General features: G+C 43.4%; 2 protein-coding genes across 2 annotated transcripts in view; one reads left to right on the top strand and one right to left on the bottom strand.

The window, feature by feature from the left end:
- Positions 1-6,474, bottom strand: part of LOC128702626 (vitellogenin-1-like) — a 52,874-nt gene extending 46,400 nt beyond the window's left edge. The window contains exon 1 of the mRNA XM_070101910.1: positions 6,228-6,474. The gene's annotated coding sequence lies outside the window, so the exon portion shown is untranslated. The remainder of the gene's footprint in view (positions 1-6,227) is intronic.
- Positions 1-19,064, top strand: part of Marcal1 (SWI/SNF-related matrix-associated actin-dependent regulator of chromatin subfamily A-like protein 1) — a 148,909-nt gene that overhangs the window by 85,146 nt on the left and 44,699 nt on the right. The gene's annotated exons all lie outside the window — the stretch shown is intronic.

The raw sequence follows: 19,064 nt of genomic DNA, 5'->3' as shown, positions 1-19,064 counted from the left end.
CACACACACACACACACACACACACACACACACACACACACACACACACACACACACACACACACACACACACACACACAAAGCAATACACACTGAAGTGTCCCTGTTCGCAGATGACGTGAAGTTGATGAGAAGAATTAAATCGGACGAGGATGAGGCAGGACTGCAAAGAGACCTGGACAGGCTGGACATGTGGTCCAGCAACTGGCTTCTCGAATTCAATCCAGCCAAATGCAAAGTCATGAAGATTGGGGAGGGGCAAAGAAGACCGCAGACAGAGTATAGGCTAGGTGGACAAAGACTACAGACCTCACTCAGGGAGAAAGACCTTGGGGTGACCATAACACCGAGCACATCACCGGAGGCACACATCAACCAAATAACCGCTGCAGCATACGGGCGCCTGGCAAACCTGAGAATAGCGTTCCGATACCTTAATAAGGAATCGTTCAAGACACTGTACACTGTGTATGTTAGGCCCATACTGGAGTATGCAGCACCAGTCTGGAACCCACACCTGGTCAAGCACATCAAGAAGTTAGAGAAAGTACAAAGGTTTGCAACAAGGCTAGTCCCAGAGCTCAAGGGAATGTCGTACGATGAAAGGTTAAGGGAAATCGGACTGACGACACTGGAGGACAGAAGTCAGGGGAGACATGATAACGACATACAAGATACTGCGGGGAATAGACAAGGTGGACAGAGATAGGATGTTCCAGAGAGGGGACACAGGGACAAGGGGTCACAACTGGAAGTTGAAGACTCGGACGAGTCACAGGGACGTTAGGAAGTATTTCTTCAGTCATAGAGTTGTCAGCAAGTGGAATAGCCTAGCAAGTGAAGTAGTGGAGGCAGAAACCATACATAATTTTAAGAAGAGGTATGACAAAGCTCAGGAAGCAGAGAGAGAGAGGATCCAGTAGCGATCAGTGAAGAGGCGGGGCCAGGAGCCGAGTCTCGACCCCTGCAACCACAATTAGGTGAGTACAATTAGGTGAGTACACACACACACACGTCAAGCCCAGCACGTCAAGAAATTAGAGAAATTGCAAAGGTTTGCAACAAGACTAGTCTCAGAGATAAGGGGATTGTCCTATGAAGAAAACTTAAGGGAAATCGGCCTGACGACACTGGAGGACAGGAGGGTCAGGGAAGACATGATAACGAAATATAAAATACTACGTGGCATAGACAAGGTGGACAAAGACAGGATGTTCCAGAGATGGGACATAGAAACAAGGGGTCACAATTGGAAGTTGAAGACTCAGATGAGTCAAAGGGATGTTAGGAAGTATTTCTTCAGTCATAGAGTTGTCAGGTAGTAGAATATCCTAGAAAGTGACGTAATGGAGGCGGGAACCATACATAGTTTTAAGATGAGGTTTGATAAAGCTCATGGAGCGGGGAGAGAGAGGACCTAGTAGCAATCAGTGAAGAGGTAGGGCCAGGAGCTATGAATCGACCCTTGCAACCACAAATAGGCGAGTACAGGTGCTATGAATCGACCCCTGCAGCCACAATTAGGTGAGAACACACGCACGCACGCAAACCTCACTCCAAGAAAAGGATCATACCAAGCACATCTGAGGCGCACATCAATCAAATAACTGCTGCCGTACATGGGCGCCTGGCAAACCTAAGAATAGCGTTTCACCACCTAATAAGGAGTCATTCAAGACACTGTACATGGTGTAGGTCAGGCCCATATTAAAGTTTGCAGCACTAGTATGGAATCCACGCCTGGCCAAGCACGTCAAGAAATTAGAGAAGTGCAAAGGTTTGCAACAAGACTAGTCCAGGAGCTAAGAGGTATGTCCCATGAGGAGAGGTTAAGGGAAATCAACCTGACAACACTGGAGGACAGAAGGAATAGGGGGGGACATGATAACGACGTATACGATACTGAGAATTGACAGTGTGGACAGGAACAGAATGTTTCAGAGATGGGACACAGAAACAAGCGGTCACAACCGGAAGATGGAAAACTCAGATGAGTCTCAGGGTTCTCAGGAAGTATTTCTTCGGTCAGGAAGTAGAACAGTCTGGAGAGTGAAGCAGTGGAGGCAGGATCCATACATAGCTTTAAGAGGTACGATAAAGCTCATGGAGCAGAAAGTGGACCTAGTAGCGATCAGCAAAGAGGTGGGGCCAGGAGCTGTGAATCGAGCCCTGCAACCACAAATAGGTGAGTACACAGTGTAAGTCTGTCTCGCTTGTGTAAGCATGTCGCCTGAGGTCGCTGCCATCATCGCAGCAATTTTTTTTAGAAGTTTCTCAATACGAGAATATATACATCGAGATGTGTGTATCTCTTGGTATATATACACTGAGAATTTACTTTAATCCTTACTTGAAGGGTTGTGATGAATGGTTTGAAAAACCGACAAGTTGAAGATTGAGACACTTATGCAACATATGGGAATCTTTATTCAGGAAACGTTTCGCCACACAGTGGCTTCATCAGTCCGATACAAAGTAGAAAGGCGTAAGGAGAGGAGGAGTTTGAGGTAATCAGTCCCTCAGCCTGGAGTCGATGTGTTCAGTCCATCAATGCTGTACATTCTACAAGATTGATGGACTGAACACATCGACTCCAGGCTGAGGGACTGATTACCTCAAACTCCTCGTCTCCTTACGCCTTTCTACTTTGTATCGGACTGTTGAAGCCACTGTGTGGCGAAACGCTTCCTGAATAAAGATTCCCATATGTTGCATAAGTGTCTCAATTTTCAACTTGAAGGGTTGTTGACAGGTGGTGAACAGGTTACATGCAGCCTTAATTGTAGACATAAGCCTACATGGCTAGTTACCATAGTTTCCCCCAGAGGGCAAGCCTGGTGGGCATGCCACTTCAACCCGCATCACCCTGTCTCGCCCTCACTCGGGCGGCTGACTTTACTGAGTCAACGAGGTCTACTCAGTCACTCTCTCCCTGGGCATGGCCTTCCGGGGCCAGGGCAACTTAACACACTGCCTGTGTACCACGAACCGTAAATAAAGTAAGAAGCCTCCGAAGAGTATCATTGACTATCGCTAGCAGCAACAACACCTAAATTATTCTATGATATAATGACCCTTGTGGAGTCGATAGGTCTTAAGCACATTAAACTAACCCAAGCGAAAAGTGGAACCAGGGGCTCTGATTCGACCCCTGCAACCTCATATAGGCGAGTACACAAACACATTCATACATAAATCTATCTTTTCGACATCTAAGTAAAAAGTCAATCACGGCACTTGTTATAGTAGGCTGTTTGTGATAATTGTAATGGGTAGGTTGAACTACAAAAACTAGTTAGAGAATACAATAATTGTTGCTATATTCAATTCAGTCTGATTTTCTGCTGGTACAGAACTGGTGTTCGACGACGGACGTTGACACTGGGGGTATTCCAAATTTCCTCCCATATCTCTCACCCCAGTAAGTTATGATGATGTGTAGATTAAAGACTTGACGCTCTAGTATTTTCCAAATACAATATATATTATCATGTAGTTCTTCGTAATTCCTGAGAACACATTCCAGGTACTTTGAAGTGTTCCCAGTAACTTAGACGTTTTATTTGACTGGGGGGGGAGTAAATTATTATTAGTATTATCAAGGGGAAGCGCCAAACCCGTAGGATTATACAGCGCATATGGGGGAGGGATGTGGGAGGTATTCAGGTTAATTCAGGGAACTGGAACACAGATCCATTTCCCTAGATCAAGAGCCCCTCACCAGCGTCAAGGAAACTTCCTTAAGTGGATGGAGACAGTAAAGGATCTCGACATTTTCCGGCTGTGGTTAATGGGGGTTTAAAGCCTGTCAACTACACAAGGATTATTAATGCTATATGCAACCTTTTCGCCACCATATAAGAATAATTTAATTCCTAAAATAGGGTTTAAAATAAACTTCAGCAAATATTCTTAGAAACACAAATAACCCGCACATAAAAGACAGAAGCTTACGACGACGTTTCGGTCCGACTTGGACCATTGACAAAGTCACACAGTGTGACTTTGTCAATGGTCCAAGTCGGACCGAAACGTCGTCGTAAGCTTCTGTCTTTTATGTGCGGGTTATTTGTGTATCGTTCCAGTCACGGTATTGTGCCTTTTTGTTATTCAATATTCTTAGAAATATACACCTATACTCTATGTCCTGCCATGTAAGCCTCAGTAATGCTCCAGACGTGAGAACACGAGGTATTTGAGAAATATGTATCATTAGCAATGTCTTCTATTGTTTTAAAAGTTTTAACAATCCGACCTTCATTGTCATGATCGTTGATGTGCTTGACTTATTTTGTTCACTGAAAGAAAGGTCAGTGATAGTAACATTTGTAGTGGAATTTTCCAGTAACACCTTTGAATTGTAATCATTGCAGTAGTTTGACGCAGTGTGTAATAAAGGTCGCTTGGTTCATTTGACACGATACTTATCAAGTACACGAGGCTCATTAAGGCTACACATCTGTATACCACCAGTCAAGGATACTTTAATACCTAAAATACGGTAGTTGATACAGTGCCGTTCTTAATGAATATACAGTTTGTATGTTTATGTATAATAATAATTATTATTATTATTAGTGATATAATGATGCCAAATGCTCTATTTTAGGGCAGTACCATTAAAATTAGCCGATACTCAACGATACCGATACTTTGGCACACCCATTAATAATAATAATAATAATAATAATAAATTAGTCATAGAAAACTGAGTGGAGGGGTTACTCACCTAGTCCAGGTTGGTATTTCAATCATCAAAACATTCATAATCTTACTTTCTTTCATTTATTTTTTTAGGTAATGTATGAACGACTGAACTCGTGTGTGTGGGTCATTCATTTGTAAGGGCTCAATTCTGACCCCTAATAGGAGTTTGTGCGTGGGTGATTGTAGGTATCTACCTGGGTGTAAATGTACACGAGTGTAATAACTGTACGTGGGTGTCACTGCTCGTTGGTGGAGGCAATGTACGTGGATGTATCTATGGGATGAGAATATACATGGGTGTGATTGTACATGGGTAACGTGGAGTGTAGGTAGGTGGTATGGAGTGTAAGTAGGTGGTGGGAAGTGTAGGTAGGTGGTGGGAAGTGTAGGTAGGTGGTGTGGAGTGTAGGTAGGTGATGGGAAGTGTAGGTACATGGTGTGGAGTGTAGGTAGGTGGAGTCGAGTGTAGGTAGGTGGGTGGTGTGAAGTGTAGGTAGGTGGGTGGTGTGGGGTGTTGGTGGGTGATGTGGAGTGTAGGTTGGTGGGTGGTGTGGAGTGTAGGTGGGTGGTGTGGAGTGTAGGTGGGTGGTGTGGAGTGTAGGTAGTTGGGTGGTAAGGAGTGTAGGTGGGTGGTAAGGAGTGTAGGTAGGTGGTGTGGAGTGTAGGTAGGTGGTGTGGAGTGTAGGTAGGTGGTGTGGAGTGTAGGTAGGTGGTGTGGAATGTAGGTAGGTTGTGTGTAGTGTAGGTAGGTGGTGTGAAGTGTAGCTAGGTGCTGTAAAGTGTAGGTAGGTGGGTGGTGTGGGGTGTTGGTGGGTGGTGTGGAGTGTAGGTTGGTGGGTGGTGTGGAGTGTAGGTGGGTGGGTGGGTGGTGTGGAGTGTAGGTGGGTGGGTGGTGTGGAGTATAGGTAGTTGGGTGGTGTGGAGTGTAGGTAGGTGGTGTGGAATGTAGGTAGGTTGTGTGTAGTGTAGGTAGGTTGTGTGTAGTGTAGGTAGGTGGTGTGGAGTGTAGGTAGGTGGTGTGGAATGTAGGTAGGTTGTGTGTAGTGTAGGTAGGTGGTGTGAAGTGTAGCTAGGTGCTGTAAAGTGTAGGTAGGTGGGTGGTGTGGGGTGTTGGTGGGTGGTGTGGAGTGTAGGTTGGTGGGTGGTGTGGAGTGTAGGTGGGTGGGTGGTGTGGAGTGTAGGTGGGTGGGTGGTGTGGAGTATAGGTAGTTGGGTGGTGTGGAGTGTAGGTAGGTGGTGTGGAGTGTAGGTAGGTGGTGTGGAATGTAGGTAGGTTGTGTGTAGTGTAGGTAGGTGGTGTGAAGTGTAGCTAGGTGCTGTAAAGTGTAGGTAGGTGGGTGGTGTGGGGTGTTGGTGGGTGGTGTGGGGTGTTGGTGGGTGGTGTGGAGTGTAGGTGGGTGGTGTGGAGTGTAGGTGGGTGGTGTGGAGTGTAGGTGGGTGGTGTGGAGTGTAGGTGGGTGGTGTGGAGTATAGGTAGTTGGGTGGTGTGGAGTGTAGGTAGGGGGCACGGGAACACTCACTGGAGGGTAGTGTCCGTGGCGGTGGCTGGAGCAGTACTGGACCTGGGACTGGAATTAGTGAGTAACATTGAGGCAGCCGCTACAACCTAGTTGTAGTCGTAGTCTTCTTCATGAGTAAGACTCGTGCTGTGTAGCACTTGGGTATATCTCTTGCTGAAAGGTTTCTCCTGTATAGCAGGCTGCTCTAGTTGAATACAGAGTTGACGGTGATACTGGAGACAGTACAAGTGGAGAGGTAATGTTGAGGTGTTCAGTCCTTCAGCCCTGATTGAAGGTGTACAGTCTTTCAACCCTGATTTAAGGGGTTCAATCCTTCAGCCTTGATTGACGGGGTTCAGTCCTTCAGCCTTGATTGAAGGTATTCAGTGCCTCAACCTTGTTTGAAAGCGTTAGCCTTGTTTGAAAGTGTTCAGTCTCAGCCTTAATAGAAAATGTTCAGTTCCTCAGTCTTGATAGAAGGTGTTGATCGCTCAGTCTTGATTGAAAGTGTTCACCGAAAACCAGCACTTAGGAAAGAAGCCTGAAGATGACGTTTCGGTCCATCCCGGACCATTATTAGGTCTCATTGTCCTGGATGGACCGAAACGTCGTCATAAGGTTCCTCTCCTGAGTGCAGAGTTTTGGTAAATTGATCCAACCACGGTATTGTGATTGTTTTTATTCTTGATTAAAGGTGCTCGGTCTTCAGCCTTGATTGAAGGTGCTCATTCTTCAGCCTTGATTGAAGGTGCTCATTCTTCAGCCTTGATTGAAGGTGCTCATTCTTCAGCCTTGATTGAAGGTGCTCATTCTTCAGCCTTGATTGAAGGTGCTCATTCTTCAGCCTTGATTGAAGGTGCTCATTCTTCAGCCTTGATTGAAGGTGCTCATTCTTCAGCCTTGATTGAAGGTGCTCATTCTTCAGCCTTGATTGAAGGTGCTCATTCTTCAGCCTTGATTGAAGGTGCTCATTCTTCAGCCTTGATTGAAGGTGCTCATTCTTCAGCCTTGATTGAAGGTGCTCATTCTTCAGCCTTGATTGAAGGTGCTCATTCTTCAGCCTTGATTGAAGGTGCTCATTCTTCAGCCTTGATTGAAGGTGCTCATTCTTCAGCCTTGATTGAAGGTGCTCATTCTTCAGCCTTGATTGAAGGTGCTCATTCTTCAGCCTTGATTAAAGGTGCTCATTCTTCAGCCTTGATTAAAGGTGCTCATTCTTCAGCCTTGATTAAAGGTACTCATTCTTCAGCCTTGATTAAAGGTGCTCATTCTTCAGCCTTGATTGAAGGTGCTCATTCTTCAGCCTTGATTAAAGGTGCTCATTCTTCAGTCTTGATTGAAGGTGCTCATTCTTCAGCCTTGATTAAAGGTGCTCATTCTTCAGCCTTGATTAAAGGTGCTCATTCTTCAGCCTTGATTGAAGGTGCTCAGTCTTCAGCCTTGATTAAAGGTGCTCATTCTTCAGCCTTGATTAAAGGTGCTCAGTCTTTCAGCCTTGATTGAAGGTGTTCGGTCTTTCAGCCTTGATTGAAGGTGTTGAGTCCCTCATCTTGAAACAGGGAGGAGACCTGTATACCAGACCCAGGGATGAAGTGCAGCAGTTGATGACGGTGTTACATGTGGGCGGGGCCCAATAGTGGAAATATTTCAAGCTGCACCTCATCTTTGGCGTACAAGTCTCCACATTTACTGAACATCTTCAATAAAGGTTTAGGGACTGAACACCTTCAGTCAAGGTTGAGAAGCTGAATGCCTTCTATCGAAGTTGAGGAGATGAACACCTTCAATCAAGGATATTGGACAGAACACCTGCAATCAAAACTGGGAAACTGAACATCTTCAATTAAGGCTTAGGGACTGAATATCTTCAGTCAAATCTAAGGAACTGAACATTTTCAGTCAAGGTGGTTGAGGGACTGAACACTTTCAGTTAAGGCTGAGGAATTGAACACCTTCAGTCAAGTCCGAGGAACTGACCACCTTCAATCAAGGCTCAGGAACTGACCACCTTCAATCAAGGCTCAGGAACTGACCACCTTCAATCAAGGCTCAGGAACTGACCACCTTCAATCAAGGCTCAGGAACTGACCACCTTCAGTCAAAGTTTAAGGACTGAACTCAGAATCACCTTTCCACTTGTACTGTCTGCTGTATTATTATCACCTCTATATTCTCCTGAAGAAGCCTCTGCTCTACAGGCGAAACCTTTCAACAATAAAGATACTGGTGTGTTGCGCATGGGTCTTATTCATCAACTTGTCGCTATTGTATACCATTAATATAATCGTCGTAGTTGTCTTATTCGTCAACACAGCAGCTGCCAGTCTTCACATTAATTGATTAGAAGTAAACAAGTCAAGCATAATCGAACTGAACGTCCTTCTCAAATTGAATACACACCTCTTATCCACTCGTTAATGGACTGGGGGAGGTGAGGTTACTGCCTTCCCTCTCCTCCGGTCTCAAACCTGACCTGTTTGCTCACTTTATGAATCAATCTATTTGTGCTAGCAGCAAGCAGTCCATGGTAAGCTCCCACGTCCCGGCTGATGAGGAATTGTCTGATGGAAGTTCTTGCGTTGCTTCCTGCAGACATCCACTCACACTAATGTACTAATGGCAGACACGCCCATGGCAGATACGCTCATCGTTAAACAGAACAGAATGCAGTGATCTACAGAACAGCACTCTCAAAAAATCATTGTTTCGTAGATCGCTTGAGGCCAAGAGAACATCACGTGTAAACTGAACATCGTGTGTACACTAATGACTCTCTTTAGCAATTTGCAGACCATTATCAGCAGATTAGTCTAACCTAAATAACCTAAATCTAGAAATCTTCTGAAAGCGTTATGTAAAAAAAAAAACTGTTCCGACTCGGACTATGTAAGACACATATGCAACAGTTAGGTATCTTTATTTCGAAACGTTTCGCCTACACAGTAGGCTTCTTCAGTCGAGTACAGAAAAGTTGATAGAAGTTCTGTACTCGACTGAAGAAGCCTACTGTGTAGGCGAAACGTTTCGAAATAAAGATACCTAACTGTTGCATATGTGTCTTACATAACAACCTGTCGGTGTTTTATACCATTTTAATGTTCAATCAGTGTGTGGACTAGTTAATGGTCGGACCGAAACGTCGTCATAAGTTTGTTTCTCCTGTGTGCGGGATATTTGTGTATTACTCCTAACTGTGCCTCTGAGAAAAGCAACTGGGCCACCACATTCAACATAACCGTAACCCAGACTTTAGTGACTTCAGGCACGATGATGAATTTAACACTTGTTGTCGAATATAATAACAGCAATAGTAACAATCGGGCCTCATGGAATGAGGTCCTTGGAACCTTTAGTACTTCACTTTAGAAATTCGAGGATTTCTTTATTGTTGACCTTATGTTTACTGGCACTAGCAAGGAAGCACTTGACTTGTACTCGCTGGAACGCAGGCGAGAGAGAGAGATCATAATCTACGCTTGGAAAATCCTAGAAGGAATGGTTCCTAATCTACACACACAAATTTTGCAGGCGGTACAAAATACCCCCAATGAAAAGTAGGGGCGCCATTGGTACACTGAGAGAAAACATAAGTGTCCGGGGTCCAAGACTGTTTAACAACCTCCCACCATGCATAAGGGAAATTACCAATAGGCCCCTGGCTGCCTTCAAGAGGGAGCTGGACAGATAGTCGGTGCCGGATCAGCCGGGCTGTGGCTCGTACGTTGGACTGCGTGCGGCCAGCAGTAACAGCCTAGTTGATCAGGCCCTGATCCATCGGGAGGCCTGGTCATGGACCGGGCCGCGGGGGCGTTGATCCCTGGAATAACCTCCAGGTGCCGGATCAGCCGGGCTGTGGTTCGTACGTTGGACTACGTGCGGCCAGAAGTAACAGCCTGGTTGACCAGGCCCAGATCCACCTGGAGGCCTGGTCGTGGACCGGACCACGAGAGCGTTGATCCCCGGAATTACCCTCCAGGTAGGAACTCGGAACACTCGATTGGATATGTGGTTTTAGCGCCTCTCCTTGATTGTTATAGTTGTTTGTAGTGTGTGCTGTACTAATTAATTATGAAAAATACCGAGGTGCAGTGAAAATAACAGAAGAAATACTTGAGGCTTTAGTGCATTTACACAAATTATTGGTTCGGGTTCTATCCCCCCCCCCCCGTGGTATGGTTTAAATTATTGGTGTTCGGCTCACCTCAGGAACTTTATTCTTTCCCGAGTAGCAAGTCTATGGCTATAATGTAATGGTCAATTGTGCCTTTGTAGTGGTTCATATTTGTATCACGGTACTACCTTTGTATCACGGCACTACCTTTGTAACCCCCCACCACTTCTGTAACAAACACCACAACCTCTAACTCTTTCCCATCCAAACCATTTTGCCTCCATCCCTCTCCATCTGCCTTCTTCCTGAGAGATGGTAATTCTTAAGTAATAGCAACGCCAGCTTTGCTGGAAAGAAATCTTGGAAGCTCCCATAGCTGATGATGAACCCTTATGAGAATACTTGACGATATACTCATTGCCATGCTGCAGCTTGTGTGATGGACTATGCCAGGAAACAGCTAGCTCTTGTTCCCATTATGATGGACTATGCCAGGAAACAGCTAGCTCTTGTTTCCATTATGTACCTATCATATAGAATAGAGTAGCAGCACATTGCCATTGTACCCAGTTGTAATAAAAAAAATATCTCGGTTCCTTTCTACCCCCTCCCCATCCCATCCCATTATAACTATCAATCAACCAGACAAGAACTCAAAATAATTGACTCTTCTTCACCCCTCTTCAGACTGCAACACACGCAGCACCAATTACTTTTAACAGCGTTGCTGCTGCTAAATGTAATAGCAGACCTGGTATATTTTTATTTTTGTAATGTTGCCTCTCCAGGAAATGGTGTGTGGATTTACCTTCAGTCTTTGTTATGGAGAAGCTTTTTTTTTTTTTTTTTTTTTTTTTTTTTTTTTTTTTTTTTTTTTTTTTTTTTTTTTTTTTTTTTTTTTTTTGGTTCTTGCTTGTTTGCGCCTGCTCTAGGGCTGCTCCCTGTGTTATTTTGTAAACATTTCTCCCAGTCTCGATCCAAAGGCGACATTAATAAACAATAGAGGTGCTGAAAAAAATTATTATTATGACAACTCTTCGCTCTAGAGCATTTTCAAGACAAATTTGACTTGTTAAAGCTCTACATAGAGCGAAATATTCTTAATGAGAACTGGCTCTGCGCCTCTGTTTTTACTTCATTCCTTCACTCTTCTATTTAATTCTCATTAAAAAATAAATAGATTTCAACTTAGGTATTTTTTTTTTAGTTGGTCCTTCGGGTCGTGAATAATTAGTACGATCGATTGTCCTTGTTTTAGCGTGAGTATTGGCACTGTTGTTTGTGACGTGTTGTTGTTTTTAAAACCTGGAGGGTCACTAACCCTCTTCCTTTCGAATCTTTTAGAAAAATAGACAAGTATTACTGCTTAATTACTAGAGACAGTTTCAAAGAAAAAATCTTATGTGTGTGTGGGTGTAAAATTGATGTGAAAAATGATAGTGCGATGACTGACTCAAGATAAGGCGTAATGAATGGATTTGTTACATGCTAGGACCACAGGTCGGGTCCTCGGACATTCCTTATTTATTCACACGGATCGGATCTCCGGCCATTCCTTATTTATTCACACGGATCGGATCCCCGGCCATTCCTTATTTATTCACACATCGGGTCCCCGGCCATTCCTTATTTATTCTCATGGATCAGGTCCCCGGCCATTCCTTATTTATTCACACGGATCGGGTCCCCGCCCATTCCTTATTTATTCACACGGATCGGGTCCCCGGCCATTCCTTATTCACACGGATCAGGTCCCCGGCCATTCCTTATTTATTCACACGGATCGGGTCCCCGCCCATTCCTTATTTATTCACACGGATTGGGTCCCCGGCCATTCCTTATTTATTCACACGGATCGGGTCCCCGGCCAATCCTTACTTATTCACACGGATCGGGTCCCCGGCTATTCCTTGTTTATTCATACAATGATGACAAGTTCAAAAGAGGGATTTTATGTCTTAATATAAAAAGTGGCAATAAATTACGAAAATTTTCACTTTTGGAACAATATTAACGATTATTGTACTGGGATACACACACAAGTTGCCACTCAGGGATATTGAAATTTACATAACCTTAAGATGCCGCTGTTAAGCGCCACAACCACCACTACAGCTCTGCTTCCTACCATGTTTTACACCCTCATTCATGCAATAAGACCACAGTAAACAGGTGATATCACAATATGTAAAATAACCACAGTGAAAAAGAGAATTCCAGGCGTTTTCGTGATTTTTTACAGTATCATTGATAATGTGAGAAATTACGAAAGCATTTGGAAGTCTTTTTTTTCACTGGTTATTTTGCATACGATCATGCATGACTTTGTAAATGGTCCAAGTCGGAAACGAGACGTCGTCGTAAGCTTATCTCTTCTACGTGATGGTCAATTGTAAATTGTGCTTTTCATTAAGACTGTCGCACTCCCTGAGATGCCATCACGCACCCCTGGGGGGGGGGGGAGATATGTGCAGACTATGTGACTGTGGTACACTGATCTCAGGTAGTTGACCTGAGGTAAAGTCATTAAACGAATCGAAGAAGTAAAGAAGTATTTTCTGACCCTGAGTGGATCTGGGATTTCTATTTCCTGAGTGATGTAACGAAACAGTTGGATAATTTGATTATTCGGCTGCAGGGTAAAAGAAACATGGTGTCTGGTATGTGTGCTGAAGTGAAAGCTTTTAAACGAAAGATTAATACTTGTAATGAATAATTTCTGGAAGAGGCTCACTGATTTTGATGCGTTATTTCAGTGTTTTATTACAAGTATGTGAACTGTGTTAGTTACTGCAGTAATTCATCCTTTCAAGGTTCTACTCTCATCACATATTTCATCTTATGTGGCCATCACTGCGTTAAGAGGGAAAGTTGACACTGTTTCTTATAGTTGTGTGTGTGTGTGTGTGTGTGTGTGTGTGTGTGTGTGTGTGTGTGTGTGTGTGTGTGTGTGTGTGTGTGTGCGCGCGCGTGTGTGTACTCACCTATAGGTGATTACAGTGGTCGAGTCTTAGCTCCTGGCCCCGCTTCTCAACTTGCCACTTATCAGATTCACTCCTAGCCTTGTAGGCCCTATCATACCTTCTCTTAAAGTTATGTATGGCGTCTGCCTCCACCTTTTCTTCTTATGAGCCTGGCCCATGGCCGGGCTCCGAGATTAGAAGAAATCTCGAAACTCATCAAGTGTATATATAACCACCCTAGGACTGAAGAAATACTTCCTGACGTCCTTGTGGCTCATCTATGTCTTTAACTTCCAGCTGTGTCCGCGAGTTCCTGTTTCTCGCCTCTCAAACAGCATGTCCCTGTCAATTCCACTGAGTATTTTGTATTTTGTTATATCTCCCCTGATTCTTGTATCCTCCAGTGTCGTTACATTCAAGTTCATTAGCTTCTCAGAGCTTTGCACTTTATAGTTTCTTAATATCTAGTAATGCATTTTTTTAGCAGATCCGGCTTATTTCAACGTTTTATATGTCTATACAAATAAGTAGGTGTATAGGGAACGTACACACTTATTAACGTAGGTAGCAGACGGGAATTATAAAGCAAATCTGTAACAAGTGCTGATACCGCTGTCCTCTTGTCTCCTCACTCCTGGTACTCTATATTGCACGATGATGATTATGATAATGATGATAATAATTATAATAATAATAATGTTTCACTCGCCTCTGTTATTCCTTCACCGGGCTAATTCTGGGTGTGCAATGATTTTGCCATTCTATCTGTTGGAATTAGTTTGCTTTACGCCCTGGATGATACACTGATGACACTCGGATGTTGAGACTTGTGTGTATTAGCTACGTGTGATGTGAGGGGATTACTTGTCCTTATTTGAGAGCCTTCATTTCCCTACGAGGGTCACAGCGTCGATTTCTCAATGTTTCCCGCAAGTCAGTTAATGGGTTTTGGTGTGAGCATGGGTGGTGGTGGTGGTACGAAAATGGGTGATGGTATGAGAATGGGTGTTGGTACGAGAATAGGTGGTGGTATGAGAATGGGTGTTGGTACGAGAATAGGTGGTGGTATGACAATGGTTGGTGGTACGAGAATAGGTGGTTTTGTGAGAATGGGTGGTGGTACGAGAATGGGTAGTGGTACGAGACTGGTAGTGGTACGACAGTGGGTTATCCTTGGCTAGAAAAGTAGGTAATTTTGTGAGGTGGTAAAAGTACATAGTTGTGGGTAGAAGCAAGGGAAGGGAAAGTGATTTAAGCCACCTTCAATTTGCAGTGTTTAATCCTAAAATCAATAGAGAACTTGAAGTTAGAATGTATTCTAATCCTCTTCGTTCCCCCTCTCTGGTGGTGCCCAAGGTCGTTTTTATCACACGCGACACTGGCAGTCCTAGAATAGCACTATACACAACGTAATACGTAAGGCTTACAATGCACTTACACTTACAATGCACAAATAATCCACACATAGAAGAGAGGAGCTTACGACGACGTTTCGGTCCGACTTGGACCATTATTATTTATGGAGCACTTAGCCCCAAGGTTCGTAGGTTCGAGATTCCTTTGACCTGAGATTAGTCTGTGTATATATATATATATATATATATATATATATATATATATATATATATATATATATATATATATATATATTCCCTGGGTTGCAAGGGACCGAACCAGAGGCATGAGTTTAAAACACCACCGTTACAAATGGGTAATAACAATAATCAGCTTGAGCAGCAATGAGCAAGATATACCATGCAGAAAGAAAAATAAATATGTCACAAGTTGTGGCAAGTAAGGGGTCATTAAATTAAAAAAAAAGTGAGGAGAGCATGCATGCTCACTCAACCTCTACCATCAACTAGCGCTGTGTTATGATCCCCTTATTAATACTGGAGAAATTACTTTTTAATGTTGACTGGCGACGGCGGCAGCAGCAGCAGCTTGCGTTCTTGTGTTTACACGAGGTTCTTGCCGACACTAGGTCCAGGCTTACGACCTCTTCTCCAGATAGGACGGACGTTTTCACACGTATTGTTATCATGGTTTTCTGTCAAATCTTTAACCTCGCTAAAAAAAATTAAACATTTTTATTCTATGTTGAAAATGGTATAAAAAAAAAGCAATAAGTTGATTAAGACACTTGTGCAACAGTTGGGTATCTTTATTGTTGAAACGTTAGGCCTATACAGTAGGCTTCTTCACTCAAATACAGATAATCAGTTGTGGTAGTGAAATAATTATGTAATCAGTTATCAACCTTTGAGAAATAGCATTTGAGGTGGTCAGTCCCTCAGCCTGGAGAAGAGTTCAGCTTCATGGTCTGTAACGATATGAAGCCGAAGCATGAGAATGGAATTTTAAATACTGTCGAACCAAAAAATTATGACCATAATTTTTAAAGGGATGGACCGGTAATCCAGCGGAAGGCCTCGGTCAGATGACCAGAAGCTCCAACGGCGGGTCATCATATGACTAAGACCCGCGTCAGGGACAGGAAACACTTGTCCTGTTTCCTGACACACCTTACCTACCTAAATACTGTCGAAGGTGAGGTGGAAGATCTCGTCTCGTTGAAGGGGACGGGATTCACTAGTAGGAGCCAGGTCCCCCTGGAATCCAACCCTTCTCACTCATAACTAGTTGTTGAAGTTGTTGATGAAGCCACTGTGTGGCGAAACGTTTCCTCAATGAAGATTCCCATATGTTGCATAAGTGTCTCAATCTTCAACTTGTCGTTTTTTAAAACCATTTATCACAGTTGTTAAGGGATGAAGTGTGGAAGAGGTCCTCTGTACCAAGGTACCGTTGTGTTGTAGTCTGACAGTTATGGTGGGCAGAACTTCTCAGTAAACTAATAAAGATGCTCAGGTGTTGCACATGTCTTGTTCACCAACTAAGATACTTGTCTTGGTACAGAGAATATAAGATTCTACAACTCGATTGCTAAATCTCTGACCCACCTTATGAGCTTGGCCTAGTTCTACTAATGGGCCCCACCCACTTACCACAGTGTCTACTACATCTACATCGCTCTAATTCTACTAGTAGCTCCACTATTAAATTGAAAATATCTACATATCTGGCTTGCTTTATGGGCCTGATCTATTTCCACTAGTGTGCCGTGCTCGCACATGTTCAGTCTACTACTGCTGCTTCAGTTCACTTCCACTGACTGTATTGGACTGGTAAACCCTCTAGTAGACGAAACATCTCTCAGTTTAGACACCCAGGTGTTGAACATATGTTATTCATTAACTTTTCCACGTTGTATACGATACTTTTATTTAAAGATAATAGAACGGCTTAATGTTTATCAGCACGTGTGTGTGTGTGTGTGTGTGTGTGTGTGTGTGTGTGTGTGTGTGTGTGTGTGTGTGTGTGTGTGTGTGTGTGTGTTTTAGGCAGAAACGAACAAGCCATACTGCCCTAAACATAAACTTTTCGAGTATTAGTTTGGCAATATTTAGATTGATTTTCGTGTACTCATATCAACAATAAATTTACACTCGACTGCTATGGTAAAACGATTGTGGCTTTATAAATCAAGATCACAAGATCTGCTGAGAAAAATAACGTGCGTGCTGTCCTCCTCTTCACACAAAACCGTTTTTTTTTTATTTCAGATAATAACTTATGTGCTTTATATGAATCAGTTATTGGCTTTCATTGTTTACTGCACTACAGTGGCTTGTATGGATTTTACTTATTAATTTGTAATCGCCTGTTTGTGTTCGGGAGGAGGGTTGTTGAGTCTTGATTGCTGGTACCGGTTCTTAAGCCTTATCAACCAGTAAAGAAAAAGGGCACAATACCCTGACTGGAACAATACACAAATAACCGGCATATAGGAGAAAGGAACTTATGATGGCGTTGGACCATACCTTTAGTTACGTTGGACCATATCTGGTCCAAGTCGGACCGAAATGCCGTCATAATTTTTTTTGTACTATGTGCAGGTTATTTGTGCATTTATTAACCGGTATTACTGGTGTCTGGACTCTTGAACAGTGTTTTATAGTGGAGTTTGCCTCCACCGCTTCCACATCTAGATCGTTCCAATTCCACATCCAGACCATTCCACTTCCATATTCGGACCATTCCACTTCCATATCCGAACCATTCCACTTTTACATCTAGAGCATTCCACTTCCACATCAGAATCGGTAAGCTTCCACGTCCAGATTATTCCATTTCCTTACTATCCTGAAAACAAAAAAAACAAAAAAATCCAAACCCCCTGTGACGTGTATGTTTTGTAGTATCCATTCATGGTCCCTTGTACCTGGTCCTTGCATTTATGTTCCCTTGTACTGTACTTGGTCCTTGCATTTATATGCCCTTGTACTCTACCTGGCCCTTACATTTATGTGCCCTTGTACTCTACCTTGTCCTTACATTTATGTGACCTTGTATTGTAACTGGTCCTTACATTTATGTACCCTTGTACTCTACCTGGTCCTTGCATTTACGTACACTTGTACTTTACTTGGTCCTTACATTTATGTACGCTTGTTTTCTACCTGGTCCTTGCATTTATGTACCTTGTACTCTACCTGGTCCTTACATTTATGTACCTCTGTACTCTACCTGGTCCTTACATTTATGTGCCCTTGTACTGTAACTGGTCCTTACATTTATGTACCCTTGTACTGTAACTGGTCCTTACATTTATGTACCCTTGTACTCTACCTGGTCCATACATGTGGCATTCAGAAGTTATCACAGGGAAACTAATATCTCAATTTCTTCAGTAAAATCGCAGATTGGCAACTATATAATCCAAAACTGTAAGATATATCAGCTTTGAAGGTTTGAAGCCAAGCAGAAGAGGTATTCTCCAAGTATTGCATGTCCCAGTTTTTTTAAATTGGAAAATTAAAACTTTTTTTCAGTAAACTGGCCATATCCCACCAAAGCAGGGTGACCTAAAGAGAAAAACAAAAGTTTCTCTTAAATTTTAGTAATTTATACAAGAGAAGGGGTTACTAGCCCCCTTCCAGCATTTTAGTCACCTCTTACAACACGCATGGCTTACAGAAGAAGAATTCTGTTCCACTTCCCCATGGAGATAAGATGAAATAAAGAAGAACAAGAACTATTGGTCAGTCGTCACGTGAGGTCACAGACCCTGAGCTGCTTTGGGGATTAGCGTGGACGGTTACAAAGCATGGCTTGCTTCTGCAGTGTTTTAAAAATTGAGGTTGGAGAGTTGAAGGAGGAGGAGGTCTTGCTTCTCCAGGAGGAGATTAGGAGGCTGAAGGTCCACCTCAATGGGTCTGGGAGAGAGTGTGGAGTGGCTGGAGTTTTGGGGAATGAGGCTTCTAGCAGTGAGGTGCAGTCTGTCTCTCGCTGTGAGGAGGCTGTAGGTGGGGAGGTAGCAACGGCTACCAGCAGTGAGGTGCAGTCCAGCACCTGCTACAAGTGGCAAGTGGTAACCAGTAATGGGAGGAGAATCAGAATAAGAAAAGTTAAGAGTGATGATCTCAAGGTAGGAAATCGCTTCTCTGTTCTTCAGGATGAATGTACTTCAGTGGCCAGTGAAGGTAAGGGTACTACTGCCCCTGCTGACAGAGGTAAGCGCATTCTTGTGGGTGGTGACTCTCAGGTAAGATATATTGACCGTGCTTTTTGTAATAGGAATAAGAAGATGAGAGATAGAGTGTGCTTCCCTGGAGCTGGTGTTGGGGACATAGTTAACAGACTGGGCGTGATTTACAGGGCCCCAAATCTTGATAGGGAGTGCAGTAAACTTCTATGGGACGAAATTCGTAAGGCATCTAC

The sequence above is a fragment of the Cherax quadricarinatus genome, chromosome 79, assembly GCF_038502225.1.
Source record: "Cherax quadricarinatus isolate ZL_2023a chromosome 79, ASM3850222v1, whole genome shotgun sequence".
NCBI classification, from domain to species: Eukaryota; Metazoa; Arthropoda; class Malacostraca; order Decapoda; family Parastacidae; genus Cherax; species Cherax quadricarinatus.
Note: the sequence above shows the minus strand (reverse complement) of the source record. Positions and strands in the feature narration are given on the sequence as shown.